The sequence below is a fragment of the Bactrocera neohumeralis genome, unplaced genomic scaffold (assembly GCF_024586455.1).
Source record: "Bactrocera neohumeralis isolate Rockhampton unplaced genomic scaffold, APGP_CSIRO_Bneo_wtdbg2-racon-allhic-juicebox.fasta_v2 cluster09, whole genome shotgun sequence".
Taxonomy (NCBI): domain Eukaryota; kingdom Metazoa; phylum Arthropoda; class Insecta; order Diptera; family Tephritidae; genus Bactrocera; species Bactrocera neohumeralis.
In genome coordinates this window covers 19,037,672-19,050,469 of record NW_026089622.1, presented here as the reverse complement: position 1 = coordinate 19,050,469, position 12,798 = coordinate 19,037,672, and the positions used below count along the sequence as shown (strand labels likewise).

At 36.9% G+C, this 12,798-nt stretch overlaps 1 long non-coding RNA gene across 1 annotated transcript; it reads right to left on the bottom strand.

Moving 5' to 3' along the window:
- Positions 1-982: 982 nt before the first annotated feature.
- On the bottom strand, positions 983-1,916 carry LOC126764303 (uncharacterized). Its single transcript, XR_007667910.1, has 3 exons — positions 1,592-1,916; positions 1,234-1,407; positions 983-1,138 (listed from the first exon to the last, which is right to left on the bottom strand). It is a non-coding gene; the product is annotated as an uncharacterized LOC126764303 (long non-coding RNA).
- Positions 1,917-12,798: the final 10,882 nt, after the last annotated feature.

Here is a 12,798-nt window from a genome sequence, read left to right as displayed (position 1 = left end):
AACTCTCCTGTCACTGAAAATGTTTCCTACCGAACTTTGACAGTTGACTGGATTGGGTAGGTTTTGACGTTTTGCAATTGGAATGATTGGAGCGGCCAGATTGAAATTATAACAAAAATATATGTGAACGTAGGCGTTTATTGCCGCCGTTGAAGATCGCTAATAAAAATGTAAAACAATGAGTATCAAAGAAAATGTGAAATTTAAATATATTTCATGAAACGTTTTGCAATACGATGTATAGTAATATTAATTTTCAATTACCAATGATTAGAAACATTTATTTATTAAGAGCTAACAGACATAATTCACCTTATTAAGTATTGAAGGTTCAAAAGTCAGTTATTTTAATATGGCTATGTTCGTAAATGCATCATGACTTGCAGCATAAGCAACAGTAGCAACACTGCAAGTTTGACGTTTGATACTTCTTATACAATTTTTGACAATTTGCAGATACATTTGTTTGCATTTTTGAACACGTATAGTACTAAAATGGAAATTTTGCTGAATCTAACACTAACGAAATTTGTGAACAAAGAAATGATAGATTTTCTTTAAATTTAAGAAAAAGAAGGGTATTGAAGTTAAAAAAAAAAATTGTAGGTACAAATGTTTGTCTTTTAAAAGACAAAGTATTTATAGAACAAACTTTCGGGATTTTTAAGAAACAGTTTAAAATTTTATATTATATTGAAGCTTCGAGCATTAAAGCCACATCTAATGTAATACTCGCTTGTGCTATCTTACACAATTTTATCATAAATAAGGGAGGTTATTCTGAACATATTAACGATGCAATAACACATGCCGATATGGAAACCAACAATGAAATCGAAGGAGTTCAAGATGCACCCGTTGATTCAGATGATATCAATGGAATCGATAGAAGAAACTATTTTACCACTATGTTTTCATCATAAAAAATTTACTTTACCTTCCTTTATTTGAATAATTTTTTTATTACTTTTTCTGATGAACTTCAATTTAATTTTTATTGTTTTCATTTTCATTTTTAACTTCGGTCACAACTTTCTTCCACAATACATTTTTTTTCCTTCTACCCGATTTAAACTCGTCCTCCATATTCTACCGTTTTCTCAGCAATAACTGTGTCTCCGCATTACTGAGATTTTCACTAAAAATTTAAAAATAATAATTTATACGATTATTATTAACATAATTTAACGAAATTTCAATACAAAAATTAAAATAAAACAGTTTTTCACTTACTTTTCGTCAGACATCGTAGTTAAATGCAGTAAACAATTTTTTGATAGAAATTATGAGTGACAGCTGATAGAAGTGTTGTCTTTTTGAACGCTTGATTATTGCAGTGCTGCAATATTGGCATTTCTGAACGTTCTGTTTGTTATGCAATCGTCATGATGCATTTACGAACATAGCCTATATCATAAAAACATAAGAAAAGATTTTAATAGTTTCGCAGTATATTGAAGCCCAATATAAAATAATTCTTAATTGTAATAAATGCTGGGTGCTTTAATTTAAATGCCCATAAATCAATATTTGGCCGATCTGGCTAAAGTGAAAAATTTTATAAAAAACGTTTTTTTTTACTCGCTCTCACACTGGAATAAGTTTGGCATCCCATTATTCCTGGCAGAATGGTTGCGGCAATACTGACATTGTACACAAATTAATAGCGGGATCCTGTAACCAATCTCTAGTCCATACTTGACGCATTTTGAGGTAAGGTCTCAATTTGTGTCCAGTTACTATTCACTAGACAGTCTCTAGCGTTAGTCTCAAAATATTGACGCAAATTTTAGACCTGATAGTTAGCAAGTCACAAACTAAAAAGAACTCTTGCTGCCACTTTGAATATACTGAATAGAGATCATCATAGATATTAATCGATTGTCGTTTTCTATATTTTGTAAGCAACTCAAACACGAAAAGGTTAAAAATAAATCAAGTTTACATAAATTTCGTAAATATTATGAAACAAAGTCAACATATATTTTTATTTTTATTGATAATTATGTTTTTTGACTATGTGATACAAAATTTAATATTTGTTACCAACATATTTATTTTCATCCAAGTGTAAACACATCTCTGAATAAATAGCTCAAATTTAGGGACTTGAGACTGTATCACAGTACAGAATCGCACGGCAAAGAGTGGAAATTTACTTCATATCGGAATTGTACAGTTGTGTGAAAAAAGAGGTAAAAATATTTTGCAGGTTTTGGAGTTTCACATTAATATTTGTTTTTATTTACCTTTGTATGGTGGGAAATTCTAATCACTGTTAGGAAAAAATTATATAAGTTATACTTGTAACTAAAAACAATTTTATTTGCTAAGAAAACAGCACATTTCAAAACTTCACAATACCTTATGGTTGTTCTTATTTTGTTCACACCTCTGTACATGTGATAGAACAGTTAGTGGTCGTGATGCCAGTTGTAAAAATTCATTTTAGTTACAATTGGGAAAACTTTTCTCAAATTGTAGACTTTTATACATATGCAAGGAAGTTTTATATATCTACATATATAAAAAATAAAAGATACTTGTGACCATAATATATATTTTCTTTAAACATATTGCAGTTAAATTTAATGAAAATGCTTACATAAATATATGATTTGTAATATTTTCAGTTTGGTTGTTTTATTTTAAAGATCTAAGTTGCCTCTGGAAATTAATTAAAATAATAATACGCGCTTTAGAAAGGGAACACATATTTTCAAAAAAAAAAGGAATCATCAAGTAAAAATAGAATTTGCGCGGTATAGCATTACTAATTTAGAGTGGCTAAGCACACAAATATAATACAAGCGCTAAAGTGCTGAACACATAGAGCCCAACAGATTGCAAGGAACATCTGTCAAATATTAAAATACACACGTTCTTAAGGAAACAGTTATTTAGACAGCTGCATGACTACTCGACTGTAGGCCGTCAGTTGTCGCTCTCGCTAACTTCAAAATGTACTTAAATTAACCGACGACAGTAGAGAGTAGTGACGCCACTAACAGCCCTATTCTGAAAAAACCTCTCAACTGAGTTGAGAGGAAAAATTTGAGAGATTTCTTGTGAGGCATATTTTGTGAGTCTATTCTTGCTCAAACCTCATAAGAAAAAAGCTTAAAAATGACACCACGTGAGGTAAAAAGCTTTCGCTGTCAAACAGCTGTTTTAATAAAAATAAGCAAATAAAAATCCACCTACTACGAACATTGCTTATCATCTACATATGCATATCGCTGATAACCAATAAATAAAAAATAAATCCAATATTTGTTTGTGCATTCATAAAAATAGATGGAAATAATTGTTGCAAACAATAAAAGCGATAGTAGAAAATCATAAAATTGAACTCTGGTGCTTAATGAAATATTTTATTTAATTTTTGTTCAATTACCAGATGCAGTAGATTTTAAAATGCTTTCTAAAATTTAAATATTTTTGCTTTAATTAGGCAGAGTTTGATATTATATTTCACACGCTGTTCTAATTAACTTATCATTAACTTATAAAATCCTTTCCGGTTCATGAAAAGTGAGAGAGGAGTAGTGGCGTCTGTGCTTGAGGGTGAAACAATCCCAATATGGGTACAATCAATTGCGCCGATTCTGCCCTTGATCCCAAAGCATATAACGATTACCAACGCATTTTTTGTAAGAGCCATGCCCGTAAAAACACAAACACGCCAGGAAACGCAGATCAAAGATATACTCGGCTTCTGCCCATCATGCGGCACCAATTCACCTATAAGTACTTTACATAGCGATTTTAGGAATCGAAATGTATTTATAAATGTTGTGTCTTGCATAGTAAAAGGATCGCTTTTGTCTCGTAAACCCTTTAAAATTTTCCTCCTACCCCCCGATTCCTCCTCCTCAACAATTGCCGCATACACAAAGAACTGTTCCTACATGCTAGTTATAACACTCAAATATTTTTTAAAAAATGTCAAATATTGAAGTAAAACAAAACAAACACAGATGCTTTCTATTATGATGGCTGCTTTCACACGTCACAGATATTTGTGATAATAGTGACCATTTGAGCTTTTGAATTTTCGCCAGAATAAGGTAACCCTCACTATAGTAAGAAACATCACTGTAGTGAGGTTGGTGAATTTTGTGAGGGCATGAGGATAGGGCTGTAATATGTAAAATTATTCAAAGCTCTAACAAACCATGACCTTATTTTTCAAATAAAAGCATAAAATAGCTCTGTTATATTCTTTGTAATAACTACTTATATGTAATTTAAAGTAATAAAATTTACCTATTTACTTATTTTTTGCATAAAAAATTTCACTTTAAACAAAATATTAAAATTTCATTGAAGTGAAAGGATTACAGAGACAGCGAATTCCGCTTCTCCGTTCGCTATGAGCATATGTATGTAGTTTTGTACACATTTAACTTTTTAATTATAACTTTTCATTATGTAAAATATCAAAACTGAAGTCAAAATATTAAAATAAAAGAATATTTATATACCAAACATTTATAAATAATAGCATTCGATTCTGATTTTGAGTTAGTTTAAGAAAGTTTCAAACATATTGAAGACAGTTATTATAATTACTACAGTATATCGAGACTGGCAACCCTGCATTGTGAGAGAGCAACAAGCTGGGGTCGAATCGTTACATCCTTGCACGGATCGGCAAACATACGAAAAAAACTGACGACTGACGTATCACAATCGTAAGCGGCGATTGGCATTATGACATACGATAGCAAACGGATCGTAATCAAGAATGATAGAAACAAGATTGCGCAATGACGAGTTCAAATTTTGTTCGTTCTGCGCATCTACGTCACGGTTAACCAACGTACAATCAGCTGATTTTCAGTTGCTTGTTTTTCTTAGCAATAACAATCAATTTTGTATTGCAGGCATTCAAAAACATGAATATCATTAAAAGTTAACATCAATATAAGTGAATATTTTATAGTGAACATATTCATTTCATTGTATTTTCGTTGTATTATTTAATTTTGTCTCTTTGTTGTGTTTGTTTCAACTATATACATTTATGCAAATAAAAATATTTAATATTTTGTGACCAACTATCAATTTATTGTCTTATTTAATTTTCTTTTTTTGCTGTACATATTTTCAATTCAGGAACGAAAAATATTTTCAACGTCAAGGAACGAATCCTAAAATACATTCTAGCTCTGAAAAACAATTATTTTACTTTGGTGTTACAATTTACAAAATTACTTAAATCTAAGTGCTTTTAGATGTAATTTGTACATATATGCAAATCAGTACCATTTAATACCATGTTCAGACCGACACTTAATTACACGATTTCGGCTGTTGAATGGATTATCCCACTAATCTTAAAAATTTATCAAGATTTCGCCATACAAAAATGACAGTTCCAAATCACTTCATTGAAATGATTTGAAACTGATCCACGCTAAATCTATCTGTGCGACTCTGATTTTGCGCAATCTACTTGTCAGCACTGGAAATCTGTTACATTATCACAGCTGATTTAGACACTACAAAGGGGAAAAAATGTAAACAAACAATTTTTTTTTAAAGCAATGAATCAAATTTCATCTGAAAATCGACTTAACAAATGAAAAAATGCATCCATTATTTCTATTATATGGAAAATTTTAAAAAAAGCCGTATTTTTATTTCAAAATACTATATGACAATCTTTTCTTTTGATAAATATTAAGCGATGTGAATTATTGAACGACAATAACAGCTGTTTTTTGATCTTTCTAACGGCAGTGAGAACACTGTTGGGTTATGAAATGCTTAAATATAATCTAATCTTTTAAATTTTCGGTCTGAACATGGTATAAGCCGTCAAATACTGCTTGCAAGGCTCTCATATGCTCCATCAACATATCTGTTGGTTTTGAGAGTCCTCCTTCAGATAGGTGATCCACCCAAGTATAAGACGAACAATTTTCTGAATTGGCACAAATTTCGGGGTTGTCTTTACTAAGTTTGTGGCTGATGTACCCTGCCAAATATTCAAGCCCGTCGTTGTTGAGAATCTTCAAGTCATCATTTTTTTCAATTGGGTCAGTGGAATTTAGATCAACTGACACACGTTGAAAAATATTACCTGCAAAAATATAATAAACATATGTACATATGTACATGCGTATAAATAATGGAATAAATTGTTAGTTAAGATTGTTATTACAATTAGGATAAGACACAGTGGTTATATAAGAATGTTTTCTGTAGTTTTAGGTTTATAATACTATGTACGTTTAATATTTTGATAATTATCGGTTAGAGAAAAGTAATTTCCTTCCAAATCCGGGGTGTTGTCGATTTCAACATTTCCTTCATCTGTAATCGGACCTTCGTTGTGACCAAGTATATAGGAACGCAGCTTATACTAGAACTCCTTCCTGTCAGGGTGATCGTCAAGACCGCCTTTTACCTGAGGCTCCATCCTTTTCTGCCGTTTATTAGCCTCTGCTAGGTAGCAACTTCGTTAGACTCCGTGAACTTAAACCTTCAAGAGTGTTTGATTATAAAAGTAAATATTGTAATCAAAATGCTATAATTACCCATTTCAAACTGCAGATTTCTTTCGAAGGCTTCTGGCGCGAAGTTCACAAAAATGAATCCACTGTTTTAGTACTGTTTTATCCTAAGCCTTAGGACCTAAGGGAAAAGGAAAAATCTCCATTTTGTAGCACTATTTTTAACATTGTTATTATTGCATCCGAACACTGCGCAACTAATTTAAAAAAATACAAAATTTCACAATTAATACTACACGCGAAAATACAATTCGAATTCACATTCAAAGGCGCGGGCGAATAATAAGTCAACCGTGACGTCAGCTAGAACAGCTGACTGAAAACAAACATGCGCATTGGGTAATCTCTTTCTCTATCATTCTTGGATCGTAATGTGTTTTCAATTCACAATAGTTTTTAAATTCCACATTGCTTTGGATGGTATTTTTAGGTCACAATAGATGTGGACTGTCAAAACGGTTGCAAAATATTCAACAGATTTGTTAGTGGATCCGCATTTTTTTTTTTATTTGAGCTCTAGTGAGAGTGATGGGGATGAAAAAATTGTGCGGAAGCAACTAAGAGATCGGAGCAATCCTTTGGCACTGCCGAATACAAAAAATAAATCATGAAACCTCATTAACGAAGTTTTCCTTGCAGATTTTTAAAACGATTTCGTCTAACTAAAGAGGCTTTTGAATATGGCCTAAACAATATATGTTTAACGCAATCTGACGCCAGAGCAGTGACTCCAGTGCTACACAGCAACCACGCTCTCACATTTGGCTAGCGGTGGATACAAGCACAGTGTAGGCAGTGACTATTTGATTGGGATTTTTCGAAGCTGACATCCCATGTGCTTAAAGAAATGGAAACGAAGTTGTGCCCACAGTTTATACGATTTACACCAGAGGATTCCCTTACGTGTAAAGAGTGGTTTGTGCACCAATATAAAATTCCTGGAGGTAAATATACACTTTACTAAAATAGTAATATTACTAAATATAAAGAATTTTTAGTTATTGGGTGCGTTGATGGTACCCACATCGGCTTACAAAATCCCACAGTAAACGAGCACATGAACTTCAATAGAAAAGGCTACCATTGCAAGTAAGTTGCTATTATAATACATTATATTTCTCGAATATACATTAAATACCTCGCTATAAAGAGTGAAAATAAAACCGCAAACTCAGCCGGTTGTTTAATGACGACTGCGTTGACAAGTATATTGAGCTACTGTTGATGCGTATATGCCCACGGATTGATCGAGAAAGAGGCTTGGCGCCGTCCGTCAGTCCCTTTTGTCCATTGTGTTTGGTGTCCGCGTGTGTGGTGTAGATGATGATGCGTTGAGTTGGTGTGTGTGGGATGAAAAGATGGCGTGTTGAGTTGGTGTGTGTGTGATGAAAAGATGACGTGTTGAGTATGGTGTGTATGTGTCGGATGTAGATGTATTATATTAAGAGGGGGGTCAGGTGCTCATTTAACCATCCAGGATCCCCTAGGCGATTGTTTAGCCTAGAAGGCGCTGCAACTGTTGCAGCGTTGCCACAACGCTGCTCAGACCCGTGGATCGACGAGGTGGTGGTCCAGTCTGTCGATGCCGCAACGAGGTTCCACTCCGCTGGTGTATGACACGATCAGTGGGTGGAAGTCGAGATACGCGGCCGTTATGGTTGGGTGGCCGGTTCACTACGCGTGACGAGCTGCGATGTAGCAGCGTGTAGTGCGGCCGGTAACACATTTGGCACAGCCCCCGTGACTCACACTCTGGAGTAGCATGAGTTTGCGACAGGCAGTTGAGGCAATGCCCGTGGGCCTGGGCAACTTGCTGCCGTTGCAAAGGTCGCATACCCCTGAATATTCCACAATGGTGCAGACGATGTGGGCGTCGACAGATGGGGCACCTTATCTGAAGGGTCTCCGAGGTCCTTGATGTGGTCGATGGTTGTCGGGTGCCACCACCAGGTGCGGGTGTAAGTACCGCTGCCGGCGCCGTTGCCGGTACAGGTGTTGGCGTTGTTGCCGGTGCGGTAGCTGGCGTGGTTGCTGTTACAACTACCGTTCTGAGCGCTTGTGTAGGCCCGTTACTTGGCACATTCGTAGCCGCCCGAGCGGTTGGCGTATTTGCGACTGGCGTATCTATATCCATGGTAATCTGTTGATTAAAAATTTCTATCAGATGAGCAGACATGGTGATTGTGCCACGATATGTGGCATGAACGTGTCGTCGTATTGATAGACAATTTTCGCTAATATTCTTGGCTTTTTTATACGGCGTGTTAATTCGAACGGCTGTTAAGGGCATATTTCTCATTTAATGTTAAATTTAATGATTTTATTATATCGCGGTTTGGTTTTTTCGGTTTTCAGATTCGTGGTCGTCGGTGGTTGGTAAAAAGCACAGCTTCAAGAGCGGTCTGGTTAGTGTTCCGTTTTGCGTACGGAGATCCACGACTCGTATGTGACCGTCGGAGTGATAATGTAGCTTTTCTATGCGGCCTAGCCGCCACTCTTTTGTGGAGATCCTTTACATACTCGTCCTTCCATCGGCGGCTAAAATCATGATCGAGAATTTTAGTTCGTTCCCATCGATTTAATAGGGATAGCGACTACACGCCTGGCTCAGGAATGGCCAGGATGGGTGCTCTTTTTAGAAAATGCCCTGGAGTTAAGGCGGTGAAACCTGAGGGGTCTTGCGAGAGTACTGTAATTGGCCGTGAATTGAGAACGGCCTCAATTCGATTTAATAAAACCCGCAAATTGCTTTTCTGTGGCTCGTTGAGCTCCGATAAAGGTTTTGCCATTATCGCTCATGATTTTTGATGGGTAGCCACGTCGAGCGACGAAGCTAGCAAATGCCGCGAGAAAAGCCTCCGTCGTCAGATTACTACACAGCTCAAGGTGTACTGCCTTTGTCGTGAAACATACAAAGACAGCCACATAGCCTTTCATGAGAGTGGGAGACCTTAACATGGACGCCTTTACCTGGAAAGGCCCAGCAAAATCAACACCTGTTGTGGTGAAAGGCAGAGCGAAATTGCAGCGTTCCGGTGGAAGTGCTGCCATAATCTGCGTTCGCATCTTCTGCTTGTGCATAGTGCAAATCTTGCACGTGAAGATGCACTTCTTGATTTGCGGCTTAAGACGGGGGATATAATACTCCTGGCGTACCATCTGTTGCATGAGACGATGTTCGGCGTGTAGCATTAAGATGTGGATGTAATGGAGGAATAATGTGGCAAATGGTGACCTCTCTGGGATTATTATGGGGTGGCGTTCATTGTATGTCAGGCTCGAATTAGCAAGCCGACCATTAGCACGAAGCAGACCTTTCGTGTCCAGAAATGGGTTGAGGACTAAGAGTGAGCTCTTTTTATCAATCGGCTTCGATTCTCTTAGTAGCGATATATCGCGGCTGAAATAGCGCGTTTGTGTATATGTTATTAGTGCGACCTTTGCCTTTTGTAACTCTAGGTGCGTCACTGTGTTGCATGGGAAATTATGTGATCCCTTCACTTTGCTTTTGAGTTGTTCTATAAATTTGAACATATAAGCAACTACTCTGAGAGCTCTTGGAAACGATGAAAATCGTTCAAGGATGTCGGCATCATCCAATAATGTGTGAAAGGTGGCGATTTTTCGACCTTCTGGTGCGATAATGTTGCACATGGGGGATTGTGGCCAAGAATCAGGAGATTCTATCAACCATTGGGGGCCATTCCACCAGAGGGTGGTGGTGGCGAGGAGCAGTGGCTTGCACCCTCTTGTACCTAGATCGGCAGGATTGTCAGCACTAGCTACATGACGCTAAGTGGCTGATCCCACTAGGTCAAGTATTTGAGGCTAGCACAATTTCGGAATCGGGCCACATATATAGTTTGCGTTTTGTCATGTTTAAATGCATTTGCACCATGGCTACTAATTTGGAAAGTAGTAGCTGCGCCATATAACTCAAGTCGTGGGAGACTTATTGTTTTTAAAGGTGCCACCTTTGCTTTTGCGACTAATAAGTGGCTTGTGGTCGTGGTGTCGCTTTGCGTGCGCACATAGATAGTAGCGCAGTATGACTTTTCAGAGGCGTCACAGAAGCCATGTAATTCGACTTTATGTTCGGGGGAGTAGTTTACCCATCGCGGAACATGTATCTTAGAAATATCATTCAGATTGTTTGCGAACTGGGACCATTTTTCTATACGAAGAGGTTTCACTTGCTCGTCGCAGTAGGTTCCATCTAGCCATATTTCTTGTATTAAGATTTTCGCTTGGATCATAATTGGCGAAAGCCATCCTGCGGGGTCGAAAAGTTTTGCCACCGAGGATAAAATCTGTCTTTTCGTTATGGCTGATAATGCGGATATGGACTCAGTCGCGTATGAGAACTGGTCCGATATCACATTCCATTGGATGCCTAGAGTTTTTGTTGTACTTTCCTTTTCGAATATAAGGCAATTAGTGTCCAACAAATTTTCAGTTGGAATATTTTTGAGTATATTAGGGTGATTTGCCGTAATCTTTTTTAATGGAAACGCTGCGAATTTGAGGGCTTTTATTACCTGTCATAAGGACTCGTATGCTTATGGAAGAGTGTGACTTCCAGACAGAACATCGTCACATACGTTTAAGTTTTTAACACTTCAGGTGCCTGAGGAAATTCTGACTTTGTGTTGTCTGCCAATTCGTGGAGTGTTCGAATGGCAAGATAAGGTGCACAGTTAACACCAAATACATTATAACTGTTTTTAATTTGAAGTCGCGTAGTGGAATGGTAGGTGATCTTCGGAACATAATACGATGAAAATCTTGGTCGTCTTTATGTACGACTATTTGCCGATACATTTTTTCAACGTCCACATTGAATAAGTATTTGAATATACGTCAATTTAATATCAGAAGCATTAAATCTGGTTGGAGTGAGGGTCCCGTAAATAGGATATCAATTAGGGAATTCCCTGAACTAGTGGTTTTCAAGGCATTAAAAACAACTCTTACTTTTGCTGTTTTTTTGTCTGGCTTTACTACTGCGTTCTGTGCCAGGTAAAAGGAGTAGTATTTGCCGTTGATGATTCTCTCACCTGGGTTTTCTTCCTCCATATGATTTAAATGGAGGTATTCTTCTAACACACCATCACATTCAGATTTGAGTTTACCTTTTTTAAGTAGGTTTCTTTCCATACTTAAAAACTGCTGTATTGCAGAGGTGCGAGAGTGACCTAAGGCGAGTGTATTAGGAAATTGTTGCTTAAGTGGTAGTCGTACGACGTACTGACCGTTTTCTGATCTAGTAGTTGTGGCTTTGTAAAAGTCCTCACAATACTGATCTTCAGGGGTTGTGACTGAAAAGGGGGGGGGAGCTCCTCTAATTCCCAAGATTTTTTCAACAATAGCTTCGGCTTGTATGCGCTTATCCGCTTTCGGGGAAAAGAGGGTAATGGGGCAGATTTTATTTGAGTTTTGAACAACTCTTCCACCCATTCCCGTGATTTCAAAATTGGCCAGTTTTGTTGGCAACTGTAGCCTGTTTTGTGCCCTAGACGCTATAAATGATCGTTGTGATCCTTGGTCTATTAAGGCTCTGAGTTTAAACAATTCTCCTCGGTGTTCGATGGAGACGACTGCCGTGGGTAGTAGTACCCTACTTTGATTTTCGCTATGTAGCGATTGGGTTTTTAACGCCTTTGAGCAGCATGGTGCTTCTTGGCAGTTTTAGAATTTGTTGTTGCAACTAAACCTGTTGCTCTTTTTACGTTTGCGCTGTTTGGGGGTGAGCTGGAAAAAATTGTTATATGTAACATTGAATGATGACTTTTATGACAATAAACGCAATTAAATTTGCTTTCGCAATCTTTAAGCGTATGCGCATATGACAAACAGTTTGTACATAGTTTTTTCGTTTTTACGAAATTGTTTCGATCGCTAATATTCATTTTTTTGATTTTTTCGCACGATTTGAGCTTGTGACCTCCTCTGCAAAGTTCGCATGACGTTTGCTTATATTGTTCGGATGTGAAAAATTGATTTTTAAAAAAGCTTTTATTTAAATTATTGTGGCTATTTGTTTGGGGTTTATTGAAGCTTCTATTGAGGTCGTTTTGAACGTTTTTCGTTCTGACTAGTTTTTTATCTACCCTTTCTGCAATTTCATATTAGGTAGTAAGAAATTCTTTCATTTGATGCCACGTTGGACACTTTCATCGCGATCAGAGCGATTGCTCCCACAAAAGTAACGATTTTTCTGGTAATGCGGCGGTGCAAATGTTTACCAGAATTGGGTCCCAGCTGTCTGTAGGAA